Raw genomic sequence first — 16,170 nt, forward strand, 5'->3', positions numbered from 1 at the left:
TCACCAATGGACAGATCATCCAAAATGAAAATAAATAAGGAAACACAAGCTTTAAATGATACATTGCAAAAGATGGATTTACTTGATATTTATAGGACATTCCACCCAAAAACAACAGAATACACATTTTTCTCAAGTGCTCATGGAACATTCTCCAGGATTGATCATATCTTGGGTCACAAATCTAGCCTTGGAAAATTTAAGAAAATTGAAATCGTATCAAGTATCTTTTCTGACCACAACGCTATGAGACTAGATATCAATTACAGGAAGAGATCTGTAAAAAATACAAACACATGGAGGCTAAACAATACACTACTTAATAACGAAGTGATCACTGAAGAAATCAAAGAGGAAATCAAAAAGTACTTAGAAACAAATGACAATGCAGACACGATGACCCAAAACCTATGGGATACAGCAAAAGCAGTTCTAAGAGGGAAGTTTATAGCAATACAATCATACATTAAGAAACAGGAAACATCTCGAATAAACAACCTAACTTTGCACCTAAAGCAATTAGAGAAGGAAGGACAAAAATACCCCAAAGTTAGCAGAAGGAAATAAATCATAAAGATCAGATCAGAAATAAATGAAAAAGAAATGAAGGAAACAATAGCAAAGATCAATAAAAGTAAAAGCTGGTTCTTTGAGAAGATAAATAAAATTGATAAAACATTAGCCAGACTCATCAAGAAAAAAAGGGAGAAGACTCAAATCAATAGAATTAGAAATGAAAAAGGAGAGGTAACAACTGACACTGCAAAAATACAAAAGATTATTAGAGATTACTACAAGCAACTGTATGCCAATAAAATGGACAACCTGGAAGAAATGGACAAATTCTTAGAAATGCACAACCTGCCGAGACTGAACCAGGAAGAAATAGAAAATATGAACAGACCAATCACAAGCACTGAAATTGAAACTGTGATTAAAAATCTTCCAACAAACAAAAGCCCAGGACCAGATGGCTTCACAGGCGAATTCTATCAAACATTTAGAGAAGAGCTAACACCTATCCTTCTCAAACTCTTCCAAAACATAGCAGAGGGAGGAACACTCCCAAACTCATTCTATGAGGCCACCATCACCCTGATACCAAAACCAGACAAAGACGTCACAAAGAAAGAAAACTACAGGCCAATATCACTGATGAACATAAATGCAAAAATCCTCAACAAAATACTAGCAAACAGAATCCAACAGCACATTAAAAGGATCATACACCATGATCAAGTGGGGTTTATTCCAGGAATGCAAGGATTCTTCAATATACACAAATCAATCAACGTGATACACCATATCAACAAACTGAAGGAGAAAAACCTTATGATCATCTCCATAGATGCAGAGAAAGCTTTTGACAAAATTCAACACCCATTTATGATAAAAACCCTGCAGAAAGTAGGCAAAGAGGGAACTTTCCTCAACATAATAAAGGCCATATATGACAAACCCACAGCCAGCATTGTTCTCAATGGTGAAAAACTGAAACCATTTCCACTAAGATCAGGAACAAGACAAGGTTGCCCACTCTCACCACTCTTATTCAACATAGTTTTGGAAGTTCTAGCCACAGCAATCAGAGAAAATAAAGAAATAAAAGGAATCCAAATAGGAAAAGAAGAAGTAAAGCTGTCACTGTTTGCAGATGACATGATACTATACATAGAGAATACTAAGGATGCTACCAGAAAACTACTAGAACTAATCAATGAATTTGGTAAAGTAGCAGGATACAAAATTAATGCACAGAAATCTCTTTCATTCTTATACACTAACGATGAAAAATCCAAGAGGGAAATTAAGAAAACACTCCCATTTACCATTGCAACAAAAAGAATAAAATATCTAGGAATAAACCTACCTAAGGAGACAAAAGACTTGTATGCAGAAAACTATAAGACACTGATGAAAGAAATTAAAGATGATACAAATAAGTGGAGAAATATACCATGTTCTTGGATTGGAAGAATCAACATTGTGAAAATGACTCTATTACCCAAAGCAATCTACAGATTCAATGCAATCCCTATCAAATTACCACTGGCATTTTTTACAGAACTAGAACAAAAAATTTCACAATTTGTATGGAAACACAAAAGACCCCGAATAGCGAAAGCCATCTTGAGAACGAAAAATGGAGCTGGAGGAATCAGGCTCCCTGACTTCAGACTATACTACATACAAGGCCACAGTAATCAAGACAGTATGGTACTGGCACAAAAACAGACATATAGATCAATGGAACAGGATAGAAAGCCCAGAGATAAACCCACACACATATGGTCACCTTATCTTTGATAAAGGAGGGAAGGATATACAGTGGAGAAAAGACAGCCTCTTCAATAAGTGGTGCTTGGAAAACTGGACAGCTACCTGTAGAAGTAAGAAATTAGAACACTCCCTAACACCACACACAAAAATAAACTCAAAATGGGTTAAAGACCTAAATGTAAGGCCAGACACTATCAAACTCTTAGAGGAAAACATAGGCAGAACACTCTATGACATAAACCACAGCAAGATCCTTTTTGACCCATCTCCTGGAGAAATGGAAATAAAAACAAAAATAAACAAATGGGGCCTAATGAAACTTAAAAGCTTTTGCACAGCAAAGGATACCATAAACAAGACCAAAAGACAACCCTCAGAATGGGAGAAAATATTTGCAAATGAAGCAACTGACAAAGGATTAATATCCAAAATTTATAAGCAACTCATGCAGCTCAATAACAAAAAAACAAACAACCCAATCCAAAAATGGGCAGAAGACCTAAATAGACATTTCTCCAAAGAAGATATACAGATTGCCAACAAACACATGAAAGAATGCTCAGCATCATTAATCATTAGAGAAATGCAAATCAAAACTACAATGAGGTATCATCTCACACCGGTCAGATTGGCCATCATCAAAAACTCTAGAAACAATAAATGCTGGAGAGAGTGTGGGAAAAAGGGAACCCTCTTGCACTGCTGGTGGGAATGTAAATTGATACAGCCACTATGGAGAACAGTATGGAGGTTCCTTAAAAAACTACAAATAGAACTACCATATGACCCCACAATCCCACTACTAGGCATATAACCTGAGAAAACCATAATTCAAAAAGAGTCATGTACCAAAATGTTTATTGCAGCTCTATTTACGATAGCCAGGACATGGAAGCAACCTAAGTGTCCATCAACAGATGAATGGATAAAGAAGATGTGGCACATATATACAATGGAATATTACTCAGCCATAAAAAGAAATGAAACTGAGTTATTTGTAATGAGGTGGATAGACCTGGAGTCTGTCATACAGAGTGAAGTAAGTCAGAAGGATAAAAACAAATACCATACGCTAACACATATATATGGAATCTAAGAAAAAAAATGTCATGAAGAGATTAGTGGTAGGACTGGAATAAAACACAGACCTACTAGAGCATGGACTTGAGGATATGGGGAGGGGGAAGGGTAAGCTGTGACGATGTGAGAGAGTGGCAGGGACATATACACACTACCAAAAGTAAAACAGATAGCTAGTGGGAAGCTGCCGCATAGCACAGGGAGTTCACCTCTGTGTTTTGTGACCACCTAGAGGGGTGGGATAGGGAGGGTGACGCAAGAGGGAAGAGATATGGGAACATATGTATATGTATAACTGATTCACTTTGTTGTAAAGGAGAAACTAACACACTATTGTAAAACAGTTATACTCAAATAAAGATGTTTTAAAAATAAATAAATAAATAAAAGACTTTGTTTAAGAGATATTGAGAAGATAAAATAAATCGGTCTTAGAGACACTGAGTAGACATGGAAGAAAGAAAGGAATGAGGAAAGAAATATTACCTAGATCTCTGTTTATTGACTGGGTCGAATATGTCACTGACTATAACTGCAATGAAGGGGACCAGTTTGGGGGAAATGTCAAGTTCATTTTAGAATATACTGAGTTCAAGGTACCTAAGGAATCCAAATGTCAGTGCCCAGTAATAATAATGATACTAACATTTATAGAGTATTTATGTGATAGCCACAGCACTATGCACATCATTATTGCACTTAATTCTCACAAGTTCACTAGGTTTTTTCTGGGCATAGAATATTGTGCCAGGCTCTTGGGAATGGTATGGGATGACCAGAAAAGTCGGTACTATTATTTTCCCTATTTTACAGTTAGGGAATTGAGACTTTGAAAGATTACATAGCTAGAAGGTATCAATTTAGAAACTGGGGACTTCCCTGGTGGCGCAGTGGTTAAGAATCCGCCTGCCAAGGCAGGGAACATGGGCTCGAGCCCTGGTCTGGGAAGATCCCACATGCCACGGAGCAACTGGGCCTGTGCGCCACAACTACTGAGCCTGTGCTCTAGAGCCTGTGAGCCACAACTACTGAAGCCCGTGTGCCTGGAGCCCATGCTCCGCAACAAAGACAAGACACCGCAATGAGAAGCCCGCACACCTCAACTAAAGAAAGCCCACGTGCAGCAACTAAGGCCCATTGCAGCCAAAAATAAATAAATTAATTAAAAAAATAAAAGAAATTGGAACCCAGGGGCATATAGCTCCAAACTCTATTCTCTCAACCACTTTGCATTACTGACTCAGTAAGCATGAAGCAAATGGACAGAGTTCATTTGAAATGTGTTCATTTGAAATGTGATGAAAATCACAGGTGTGAGTGAGATCACCAGGGACAATATAAAAAGTCTAAAAGAAGCTGCAGGACAGAATCACTGCAAATCCCAGATGGTATCCATAGGAAGTTCAGGAACTCATTAAGGAAACTGAGAAGGAGTAGGGAAGTCAGGTAGGGTGAGGACCAGAGTCCTTTGGATTGGTTGCCACCTACTGGGTTACTGATGACCTGGAGGATGACTGTTTCCATAGATTACTGGCAGTAGAGGTCAGATGGCGGGGTTAGGAGTGAAGCCTGAGAACACACACAACTCTTTCAAGAAGCTGGAGTGTGAGGGAGGATGGCCAGAGGAGTACTCACAGTCAGAGACAGCATTCCTGCTCAAAGTTGCCGTGGCTTTGGCATGTTTAAACCCTGAGGAGGAGGGGATGGTGAAGAGGAAGAAGCTGACGATATGGGAAAGAGAGGGCGAAACTGTTGACCAAGGCCTCAGAGGAGATGGGGGGAATGCCATTCCACTGAGTTTATGTTTTTCCTGTAAATGTATTTTGGGCTTTCTCTTCTAGGTTTGGACCAATATATAAACTGTTTATGAACAGGATGTGAAACTGCCTTATATTGCCACACATTCCCATGCATCTGGTATAATGTTCCACATATACCCATAGGGGACACAGCATAATATGTGTTAATTAATATTAATGAATTCCAACTCTTACAAACATGATTATGAAAATCTGTATTAATTATTACATTAAACAACTGAATCTTCAAATGTAAAAATATGGTTGGATTAATTGGTTGCATGAAATAATATTTCACAGGAGCCAAAGTAAAGTTGTAATTTACGTGTGTTTACAACAGCTTTGCTCTCCCCCAAGTAATTATACAGATGCAAACCTAGGCTTTGTCCTCCAAAATGGGGGGAAATCCAGCAGATTACACACCAGCTTGAGTAGAAAGTGTACTTCTATGGGCATCCAAAAGAAGTCAATGTCAAATTCTTCTCAGGCATAAATCTTGGTGTTTTGACTCTGGACTAGATAAAGCTGTCAAGGGGGAATGTATATAGCCCTGAGAACTGAAAAGAAGCCTGTTTAAATCTGTGTTCAATCATGTTAGAATAAACAGCACCAGTCCAAAACACTATTCTTTAGGAAATTAAAAAGGTAGTCAGACCCACCTAGAGCCATTAGCAAGGAATTTTACTGTGGCCCTATGAGTCAGCTCTTCATCATTCCCCTTAATCTTGTCTGTTGACAAGATCACTTAGGGACACTTTTTGCTGGCCACTGCCCCAGGAGGGCTTCAGTTCCTTCCCCTGTTGGGTAGTTTGTGAAACCTTGAAACAAGACTGGGGGTTCCTGGATCATTTTACCACAGCATCCTAATTCAGCTCTCTATGTTTGTAAATTACAAAATGCAGGATGTCAGGAACAGCGGTTGCAACTGCTACACCGAAATGTAAATGGCAAAATAGCCACAGGGAAACAGATGTCTTCTTTTTCTAAAAAAAACATTTATTTATTTATTTATTTATTGCTGCATTGGGTCTTTGTTGCTGTGCGCAAGCTTTCTCCAGTTGTGGTGAGCCGGGGCTACTCTTCGTTGCGGTGCACGGGCTTCTCATTGTGGTGGCTTCTCTTGTTGTGGAGCATGGACTCTAGGTGTGCAGGCTTCAGTAGCTGTGGCACGTGGGCTCAGCAGTTGTGGCTCATGGGCTCTAGGGTGCAGGTTCAGTAGTTGTGGCACACGGGCTTAGGTGCCCCATGGCATGTGGATCCTTCTCAGACCAGGGATCGAACCCATGTCCCCTGCATTGGCAGGTGGATTCTTAACCACTGCACCACCAGGAAAGTCCCAAAATAGATGTCTTTAGCTAGCAAAAGTTTTATCATTGGGCACATTCAAGTGAAACACATCATTCATTATTTTTCACTTCATTAGTTAAAGTGGATATGGTAAAACCCGATTCTGATGCTTAGTCAATTTTGACTTCTTTAGTCTGAATTAATAAAAAATTTACATTTCAGGATATTGGAAAGACATTTAGTAATACAAGTTACTAAGCATTCAAGGATAGCCAAGGGAAGTTTCTGGTAGATGTGACCTACAATTTATACAATATTTGGGTATAAAAGGTATTCTTTATTTTTCACCAGCTTTACTGAGATATAACTGAGAAATAAAAATTGTATATATTTAAGGTAGTCAACTGGATGCTTTGATGTGTATACATATACATTGTGAAGTAATTAACACTATCAAGCTAATTAACATATCCATCTCCTCACATTAAAAGGCATTCTTACTGGACAGCTACGTGTAAATGAATGAAATTAGAACACTCCCTAACGCCATACACAAAAATAAACTCCAGAGGGATTAAAGACCTAAAGGTAAGGCCAGATACTATAAAACTCTTAGCGGAAAACAAAGGCAGAACACTCTAGGACATAAATCACAGCAAGATCCTTTTTGACCCACCTCCTAGAGAAATGGAAATAAAAACAAAAATAAACAAATGGGACCTAATGAAACTTAAAAGCTTTTGCACAGCGAAGGATACCATAAACAATACCAAAAGACAACCCTCAGAATGGGAGAAAATATTTGCAAATGAAGAAACTGAAAAAGGATTAATCTCCAAACTTTACAAGCAGCTCATGCAGCTCAATATCAGAAAAACAAACAACCCAATCCAAAAGTGGGCAGAAGAACTAAATAGACATTTCTCCAAAGAAGATATACAGATTGGCAACAAACACGTGAAAGGATGCTCAACATCATTAATCATTAGAGAATGCAAATCAAATCTACAGTGAGATATCACCTCACACCAGTCAGAATGGCCACCATCAAAAAATCTACAAACAATAAATGCTGCAGAGGGTGTGGTGAAATGGGAACCCTCTTGCACTGTTGGTGGGAATGTAAATTGATACAGCCACTATGGAGAACAGTATGGAGGTTCCTTAAAAAACTAAAAATAGAACTACCATATGACCCAGCAATCCCACTACTGGGCATATACCCTGAGAAAACCATAATTGAGAAAGAGTCATGTATCACAATGTTCACTGCAGCTCTATTTACAATAGCCAGGACATGGAAGCAACCTAAGTGTCCACTGACAAATGAATGGATAAAGAAGATGTGGCACATATATACAATGGAGTATTACTCAGCCATAAAAAGAAACAAAACTGAGTTATTTGTAGTGAGGTGGATGGACCTAGAGTCTGTCGTACAGAGTGAAGGAAGTCAGAAAGAGAAAAACAAATACCGTATGCTAACACATATATATGGAATCTAAAAAAAAAAAAAAAAAAAGGTTCTGCAGAACCTAGGGGCAGGACAGGAATAAAGATGCAGACATAGAGCATGGACTTGAGGACACAGGGAGGGGGAAGGGTAAGCTGGGACAAAGTGAGTGAGTGGCATGGACATATATACACTATCAAATGTAAAATAGATAGCTAGTGGGAAGCAGACACATAGCACAGGGAGATCAGCTTGGTGCTTTGTGTCCACCTAGAGGGGTGGGATAGGGAGGGTGGGAGGGAGATGCAAGAGGGAGGAGATATGGGGATATATTTATATGTATAGCTGATTCACTTTGTTATACAGCAGAAACTAACACACCATTGTAAAGCAATTATACTCCAATAAAGATGTTAAAAAAAAGCATTCTTAATGTGCTAAAGAAAAACTTAGGTAGGTTAAACACCTCATTCACTTTATGGACTTGCTTACTGAACTTTTTTTCCTCCTCCATCTCACAGTTTAAATAAACTTTCACCAGTCCTTAATACAAAGGATTAAAGAATTCCTAAAAGTCTGGGTCTGAATGAAATAAATACACTATCCACCACGATTCAACAGCCCTCGGAGAACACAGTCACACTTTCTACCTCTCACTGTTCTGAGGGTGATGAACAGCAGAAAAACTGCTAAGCCTGGCACGAGGCAGCCAAGGTTTACTGCTCCAACCTAAGCCTGACCCCTTTACTCCTGACATAAAACATTTGCTTTGGTTACATCCACTTCCATCAATCCAACAACAGAGAATTCCAGCATGGTTTATAAATGGCATGCACCCTTTGGAGGCACTACAGAGCACAATTACTGGTGGTCATTGTTAAATAATCGATGTGTGTGTTTGAAGAGGTTATGCCAAGCAGCTCACAGGCCAATGAGTATACGCCCACTCCTGCCCGTGCTTCCACCGTGATCTGTGCACACTGCAGCCCCAGCAGTGGCCATGCTCAATACACTCACATCTGCTTGACACTTGCCACCTTTGTCTTACAAGTGCTCAGAAGTTTGTGTTCTCTCCTGGGTGTTCAGGGAATTAAGGCAGCAGTGGTGATCTTGTTTATTGAAGTTGTAATTCCTAAGGCTTTTTAATGTTGGATTTTTAAAATTTAAGAATCTATTTGGTAAAATGGAACCCACCTTGGGCTGTGAGTCCAGCCAGAGATTTGGATTCTAATCCTGCCACTTGTAAGTGGTGTACAGTTTTGTCAAGTTAACCTTCCTGGCTTTGTTGCTAATCTACACATAAGGAAACTACAGATCTAGGATCAAGAGCATACATTCAAATATTATTTCTCATCCTCAGTCTATACATACCACGTTCATTAACATTCTCAGCAGAAACTCTGTTTACATGATTCTGAGGAATATGGATTAGGTCTGCAGCTCTTTCTAGACTGTTTGACAATAATAATACTTGCAAAAGACTGAATTCTTCTAGTTCCTTTCAGGTTTTCAGTCAATTCTGAAATTGCCTCAATCCTTTGCTTTGATCACCTCTAACAGTAGTTCACAAAACACTACCACCAAAAAAAAAAAAAAAAAAAAAAAAAAAACTGGTCATGAAGAACCTAGGGGTAAGATGGGAATAAAGATGCAGACCTACTAGAGAATGGACTTGAGGATATGGGGAGGGGGAAGGGTAAGCTGGGACAAAGTGAGAGAGAGAGTGGCATGGACATATATACACTACCAAACGTAAAATAGATAGCTAGTGGGAAGCAGCTGCATAGCACAGGGAGATCAGCTCGGTGCTTTGTGACCACCTAGAGGGGTGGGATAGGGAGGGTGGGAGGGAGGGAGATGCAGAGGGAAGAGATATGGGGACATATGTATATGTATAACTGATTCACTTTGTTGTAAAGCAGAAACTAACACACCATTGTAAAGCAATTATACTCCAATAAAGATGTTAAAAAAACCAAAAACATAAACAAAAAAAACCCACTACCACATCTGTCTTTAAAATCACCTAATGACATTTTGGACAATCCCACAGATACCTTCTTGGTCTTTGCTATATTACTTCTCACTGAGGCTTGCCTGACTTACCTACCACCTTATTTAAAATTGCAAACTGCCTTTCCCCCCTCTACCCAGCTGTGTAATTTTACCCTGCCCTATTTTGAGGTCTTTTTTTTTTTTTCCCTACAGCACTTGCCACCTTCTAACATGGTATCACATTTACTCATTTATTATATCTCATATTAATTGTCTATCTTCTCCACTACAATGTAGGCTCCAGTAAAGTAGGGATCTTTGCTCTGTTCACTACCATATCCCAAGATCTAGCTTAGCCTGGCCCATGGCAGGCATTCAATAATCCTTTGTTGAGTACTGAATGTTAAATGAATTCACTTCTTTATTCTCTGCTGCTGGTGAATGAACCTTAGCATCTTCCGCTTTCAAGATAATTGGCACCTGCCTACCCCACACCAGACTGGAGATGAGGAAACTCTGCTTCCTCGTCTGTACTACGTTGTCAGCAGAATTCAGCTGGATATGTGTTTATAATTACTTAGGACCTCAGGATTCAAGGTGAGGACATAAAATCCCCACACCTGATTTATGTCCCAAGAGCATTCAGGGGACTCATTAGTGTTTAGATGGAAATCTGTGAATAGTTTTCAGATTTCTTAACGCAATGATTCATACATTTTTCAACCTGAGGTCACTGTAGAGAACACTGCTTTGGTGACAGCCACACTGCCTCATGGTGTTCCACAGCAAAAGTTCAGGGTTAAAGAAGATTTTTTTCAGGAAAGACAGAGATTTTTCAAATGTATAATGTTGAAGGTGATATTCAGCAAACATTTAGAGAGTGTCTGTTTTATGCCAAGCATTGTTAGATGTTAAGAAAAACAAAAAATTAAGTCATGGTTGCTGGGCTCAAGAAGCTTCAAGTCGGGGTGATGGGGTGGGCATGAGTATTTAAACAAATAATTATGACAACATAGACCAATCACGTTAAGGGAGCCAGGCAAGACCTCACACAGGAGGAGACATGGGAGTTGTAATTCAGAATTTTCCTTCAGTTCTTAGAAGTGATTTATTCCACTTGCTTCAGCAGAGCTGCCCCTCCTTCTTCACAAGTATAACCTCATATCTGTTGTGTTTTGGGGAAATATATAATCCAAATAATATAAGCTCACTGTAAAAAAAAAATTAGAAAATACAGAAAAGTTCAAAGAAAAAAATTAAATATCCATAATCTCACCACACTGATCTACTTAGTCTTCTTATTTCCTCCTGGCTGACCTTGAATAAAATTTTGCTCCAGCAAGATGCCTTCCCTTTATCATTTACTGAGCTTGTACTTTGTGCTAGGGATTCTGGAGAGCATGGTCACACAAAGCCTGGATCCAGACCTACTTCCCTATGATTCAAAAGTCCTCGTAAAGGCTAAATCCAAAATGAAATGACTGCCTCTTAGCATCATTCTCCCCTCAGGCCTCAAGAAAGGAAAAGCAGCTCCTGACATCCAGGAGCTGGCCTGGCCCTCACAGCTGGGCCTTGGTGCTCTTCCGGTGAACAGAAACAATTTCACAGAACATCAGCTTCAGACAAAGCCACTCTGTGATCATGATGGGGTCAAGACAGACAAAGGACCACTTTATAATCACATCTGAATGCAAGCACAACCAGAACACTGCCCAACTCACAATACACCATGCATCCCTCTCTCCTGGCTGATAGAAGTGACTGCTGCTTCTTTATCAATTACAGCCTTAGCTTGGCTCTGCTCTGCCCTCCCTTTTGATAAGATTTATTGAGATCCCCAACCATAGCATACCCACACTTGCTGATAGCATCCAATCCAGAGCAAAGCCCCACCTCCTTAAACCTGAGCCAAAATCACAAAATATAGGCCCAAATAGCATAATGATTCCTTTTATAATTTCCACTTACTGACCCACACCATGGTTCCCAATGATGTGCCTTTTCCTATTCTGGAATGAACACTAAACCCCATCTGTTCAACTCTAGGTGTGCTCCTAATAGTCTTTGTCTACAAGGCAGTGAAAGTCTATAAATACTTGTGTGTGTGTGTGTGTGTGTGTGTGTGTGTGTGTGTGTGTGTGTGTGTGTGTGTGAGAGAGAGAGAGAGAGAGAGAGAGAGAGAGAGAATATGAACCCATCTTTCCCTTGAACCTGCTTTCCACTCGGGCTGCCCTTTCCCTCCTTCCCTTTAATCTTAGATTTTTTTCAAAGCCTCAACTTTAAATACTTCTCAACTCACAACAATTTGTCTTCCCTTGACTGTCTGACTCCAAACCCTGGGCAAGAGCTTTCCAAGCTGTAAGGCTTTAATATGCCTAGATGCTCATGTAGTCTGGCCTCTCCCGAAACCGTCCTTACTTATAAATTGCCAATGACCTGTTAATTGAAAAATCCTAAAGCATTTTTTCTTGTTCTCCTCACCATTCTTTTGGAAGCCTCTGTCTCTTTGGAACGCCTCTCCCATGTTGAAATGTCTTCCCTAGTACACCCCCCCCCCCTATTTCTGAAGCTTGCCCCTTCTCCCAGAGTTCCCTCTTCCATCCCTGCAATGGCTAGCATTCCACACTGGGCCCCTTCCTCCCTTCTCCGGGGAACTCCCTGGATGAGTACATTGCCTCCTCAGTATCTATATCCTGATGTCTCTCCAACCTGCCTCTCTACTCAGCAGGCTGCTGGAGAGCCCTGTGGGATAGAAAGCAGCTTCCTCAGGGCAACACGTGGAAATCCAACCACTGTACTCCAACTATCCATTCATTCAATAACATTTACTGGGTGCACACTATGCATGGACATCGTGGAAGGCTTTAGAGATTCAGTAATAAAGAGCACAGTCCCTACCCTCAAGGAGCTTATAGTGAACAGCAGACAAGGCATGTGCGTTAATGTTCTTATTACAACACACAATTAACAGTTATCAAATGAATGCATGCATGCTTAAGGAAGAGATTTCTTTGAAAGGCAATGTAATATGAATGCTAATACCATGGGCTACTGGCCAAACTGCCTGGGATCCAATGCCAGCTTGGTCAATTTCTAGCTGTGTGACCTTAAGTTATTCTCACTGTGACTTTGTTTCCTCATCTGTCAAGTGCAGATAATAATAGTTCATTGTTCAAGCGGCTGCAGTAAAGATTAAACGAGTCCATGTTTGTGGACTGCTTAGGGTGCAGCCTGGCACACAATAGTGCTGACAGTGTTTCCATCTGCATTATTACTGTGCCTTCAGAGTTATGTCACCATGCACGAGAGTCGCCAAGACCAGATCGAGGAGGACTGAAAGGGAGATAAGAGACTTTTTTTCAGGAGGAGGTAATACCAAAGCAGGGTCTGAAAGCCTGAGCTAGATGAAGAAGATGAGAAGATGAAAAAGGGTTGTCCAGGCAAAGAAGACAGGGAGGGTATAGAGTGCCAATAACACTGGTGATCAAGTGACACGCATGCCAGGAATTTTAAGGAGAAAAGAAGGGAGGACAAGAAATGAGGCAGGGGAGGAAAACTGAGGCCAGATTGTAAAGGATTTTCCTCGTATAGCAGTAGGAATTCTACTCTGAAGATAAACTATTGCCTCCAATTGAGATATTTAAGGGTTTGAAGCAGGGAAATGATAGAATCCTATTTCCATTTTAGCAGCTCTGTATAGAGCACAGAGAAAGTGGGAGCCGGAAACTAGGGAAGAGGCTAGTAAGCAATTCCCCAAGGAGGGGATGGGTCCTCATCTAAGGTGGGTCAGTAGCAATGGGAAGGATGAGAGAGATGGAATCTTCTCTCCTATTTTTTCTTAAAGTGTGGCTGACCCTTCAGGACTTGATTCTCAGGATGTCTTTCCTAACCACCCCAGGCGAATCTAGCTACCTCTGTGATCCACTGACCTGCCATTTACAGTCCAGCCTTCAAGAACAGGAAATGGCTGTTTTTACTTTTATATCCACATTTAGCACTGTGCACTAGAACAGGGGCTTGCAGGTGCCGGATACATGTTTGCAGAATAAAATCCTTCACTGAATGTCTTTTAAGGAAGGGGATCAAGATTACATGCCATCTAAGACATCGTTAGTATGTTTTCTGATTCTTTTACTTTTTAAAATATGCTTAGATGCAAACTATTATATACAGGATGGATAAACAACAAAGTCCTATTGTATAGCACAGGGAACTGTATTCAATATCCTGGGATAAACCATAATGGAAAAGAATATAAAAAAGAATGTATATATATGTATAACTGAATCACTTTGCTCTACAGCAGAAATTAACACAACATAGTAAATCAACTATACTTCAATTAAAAAAAATAGTTAATATGCTTAGCCAGCAATCATCTTGTAATAATAGCTATCCTCAAGCTCCACAAGCAAAATTTGTTTTGTTTAAATTCCTTAATTTAATTAAAATCAACAAACCTAACAAGTACGTTGTGACTGAAAGGCATTGTCCTGTGGTAGGTATATAAGGACTGTCATTTTACTCTCTTTAATACTTATATTAGATATTCCTCATCCAATGCATAGGATATTATTACATGTTAAATTTATGTTATTTTATTTGAGGAGATAATTAATGTTTTAATTAAAAGTGGAGAGGGCCAAAATAAATATATGTTTTATAGCACCAATTATTTCCCTTATTATTCCTGACAGCAGGAAGCAATCACTCTTGTTAGTATCCCTTCTACCCTATCTTGGATGGATTGATATGATTTCAATTGATTAGGTGCTGTTGAAAAAGCTCAATGTTCTCCTCTGGTCCTGGGCTGAATAGAATTTTTAATAACATCCCAGTCTACCATCATGTAAATCATGGTCGTGTGTAACATTACTATTATGTAAGGCATTTTTTTCCCTCACTGGTTGAGAATTTTTTCCCACTGATTTTTCTTGGTTTTTTTCTTTTCATTTCAAATGAACCCAATCCCAACAATTCATTTACAACAGAAGAGACTCAAAAATTCAAGGCTCAAAAGAAATCAGCTTTTAGGCAATGATAAATGTCAGTAAAATTAGACATGTCTTTTCCTGACACTATGCAGTTTTCAGGATATTAACGTTCACTGCTATATGGTGTTCTATATTTTCGGTAACGCAAACATTTTTATAGTCTGGAAAAAGATTTACATTGTGGTAGATTTCTTGAGCCTACACAAAGGCTATCCCATTTCTGCATTCTCAAAAGTCACAGAATACAAATCTGTTCAAATAAACTAAGAACACTGATAATATATGTGAAACTAGAATTAGAATGGGGTTTTCTGATTCAAGAGTTATTAGGTAAACAATCAGAAGTTTGCCAGTAATGGTCATCAAGTGTCTCATTACTTAGATAAAGCCATACTGGTGATATATATGACTATAAATAATAAATGGTACTTTCTTAAGCCTTTCAAAAACCCACATAATTTTCCTAATTTCTGTCTTAAATCCATTAGAGTCTCCTTAGCAGAGAGATAATTAGTAGAAATTTCCTTTACATTCAATAATGTAATTCTTTTTTTTTTTTTTTTCTTTTTTTTGCAGTACGCGGGCCTCTCACTGTTGTGGCCTCTCCCGTTGCGGAGCACAGGCTCCAGACGCGCAGGCTCAGCGGCCATCGCTCACGGGCCCAGCCGCTCCGCGGCACGTGGGATCTTCCCGGACCGGGGCACGAACCCGTGTCCCCTGCATCGGCAGGCGGACTCTCAACCACTGTGCCACCAGGGAAGCCCTGTAATTCTTAAGTTAACAACTTTCCCCAAAAATAGAACTCTGTAAACAAAAATTGATAATATGCCTATGATAATGGTGAAAATGGGATGACATTTTTTCATTGTGTGCATGTGCATACATTCACATATGTGCATCTATGAGACTTCGGCATGGGTGAGAGTCTGGATGTGTATGAGGCAGTCACAAAGCTTAATGTGACTACTTAATGTACACTTAACATATCTAAAATGATGTTGCATCTGAAATTAATAGTGCACACAGTTGAAACAAGCATATAGATACTACATACACGATCATCTATAACACACTCAAATATTAAAAGCTATAAACAAATATTTTCGACAAAGTTAACAAGAAATTTAAGTGGTAAATTATGCAGATGAGTTTTTGTAAAATTCTAAAATTAGTAACATTTATATTTCCAGGACAACTAAATATAACTCATTAGAAAAAAAAACTATGAAAAGAATACAAATTTTCTCTGGTTTATTTCACTCACACTTAGTATCTTCAGAAC

At 39.3% G+C, this 16,170-nt stretch overlaps 1 protein-coding gene across 1 annotated transcript in view; it reads right to left on the reverse strand.

Moving 5' to 3' along the window:
• Positions 1-16,170, reverse strand: part of RELN (reelin) — a 539,216-nt gene that overhangs the window by 294,251 nt on the left and 228,795 nt on the right. The gene's annotated exons all lie outside the window — the stretch shown is intronic.

Source organism: Kogia breviceps, chromosome 9, assembly GCF_026419965.1.
Source record: "Kogia breviceps isolate mKogBre1 chromosome 9, mKogBre1 haplotype 1, whole genome shotgun sequence".
NCBI lineage: Eukaryota > Metazoa > Chordata > Mammalia > Artiodactyla > Physeteridae > Kogia > Kogia breviceps.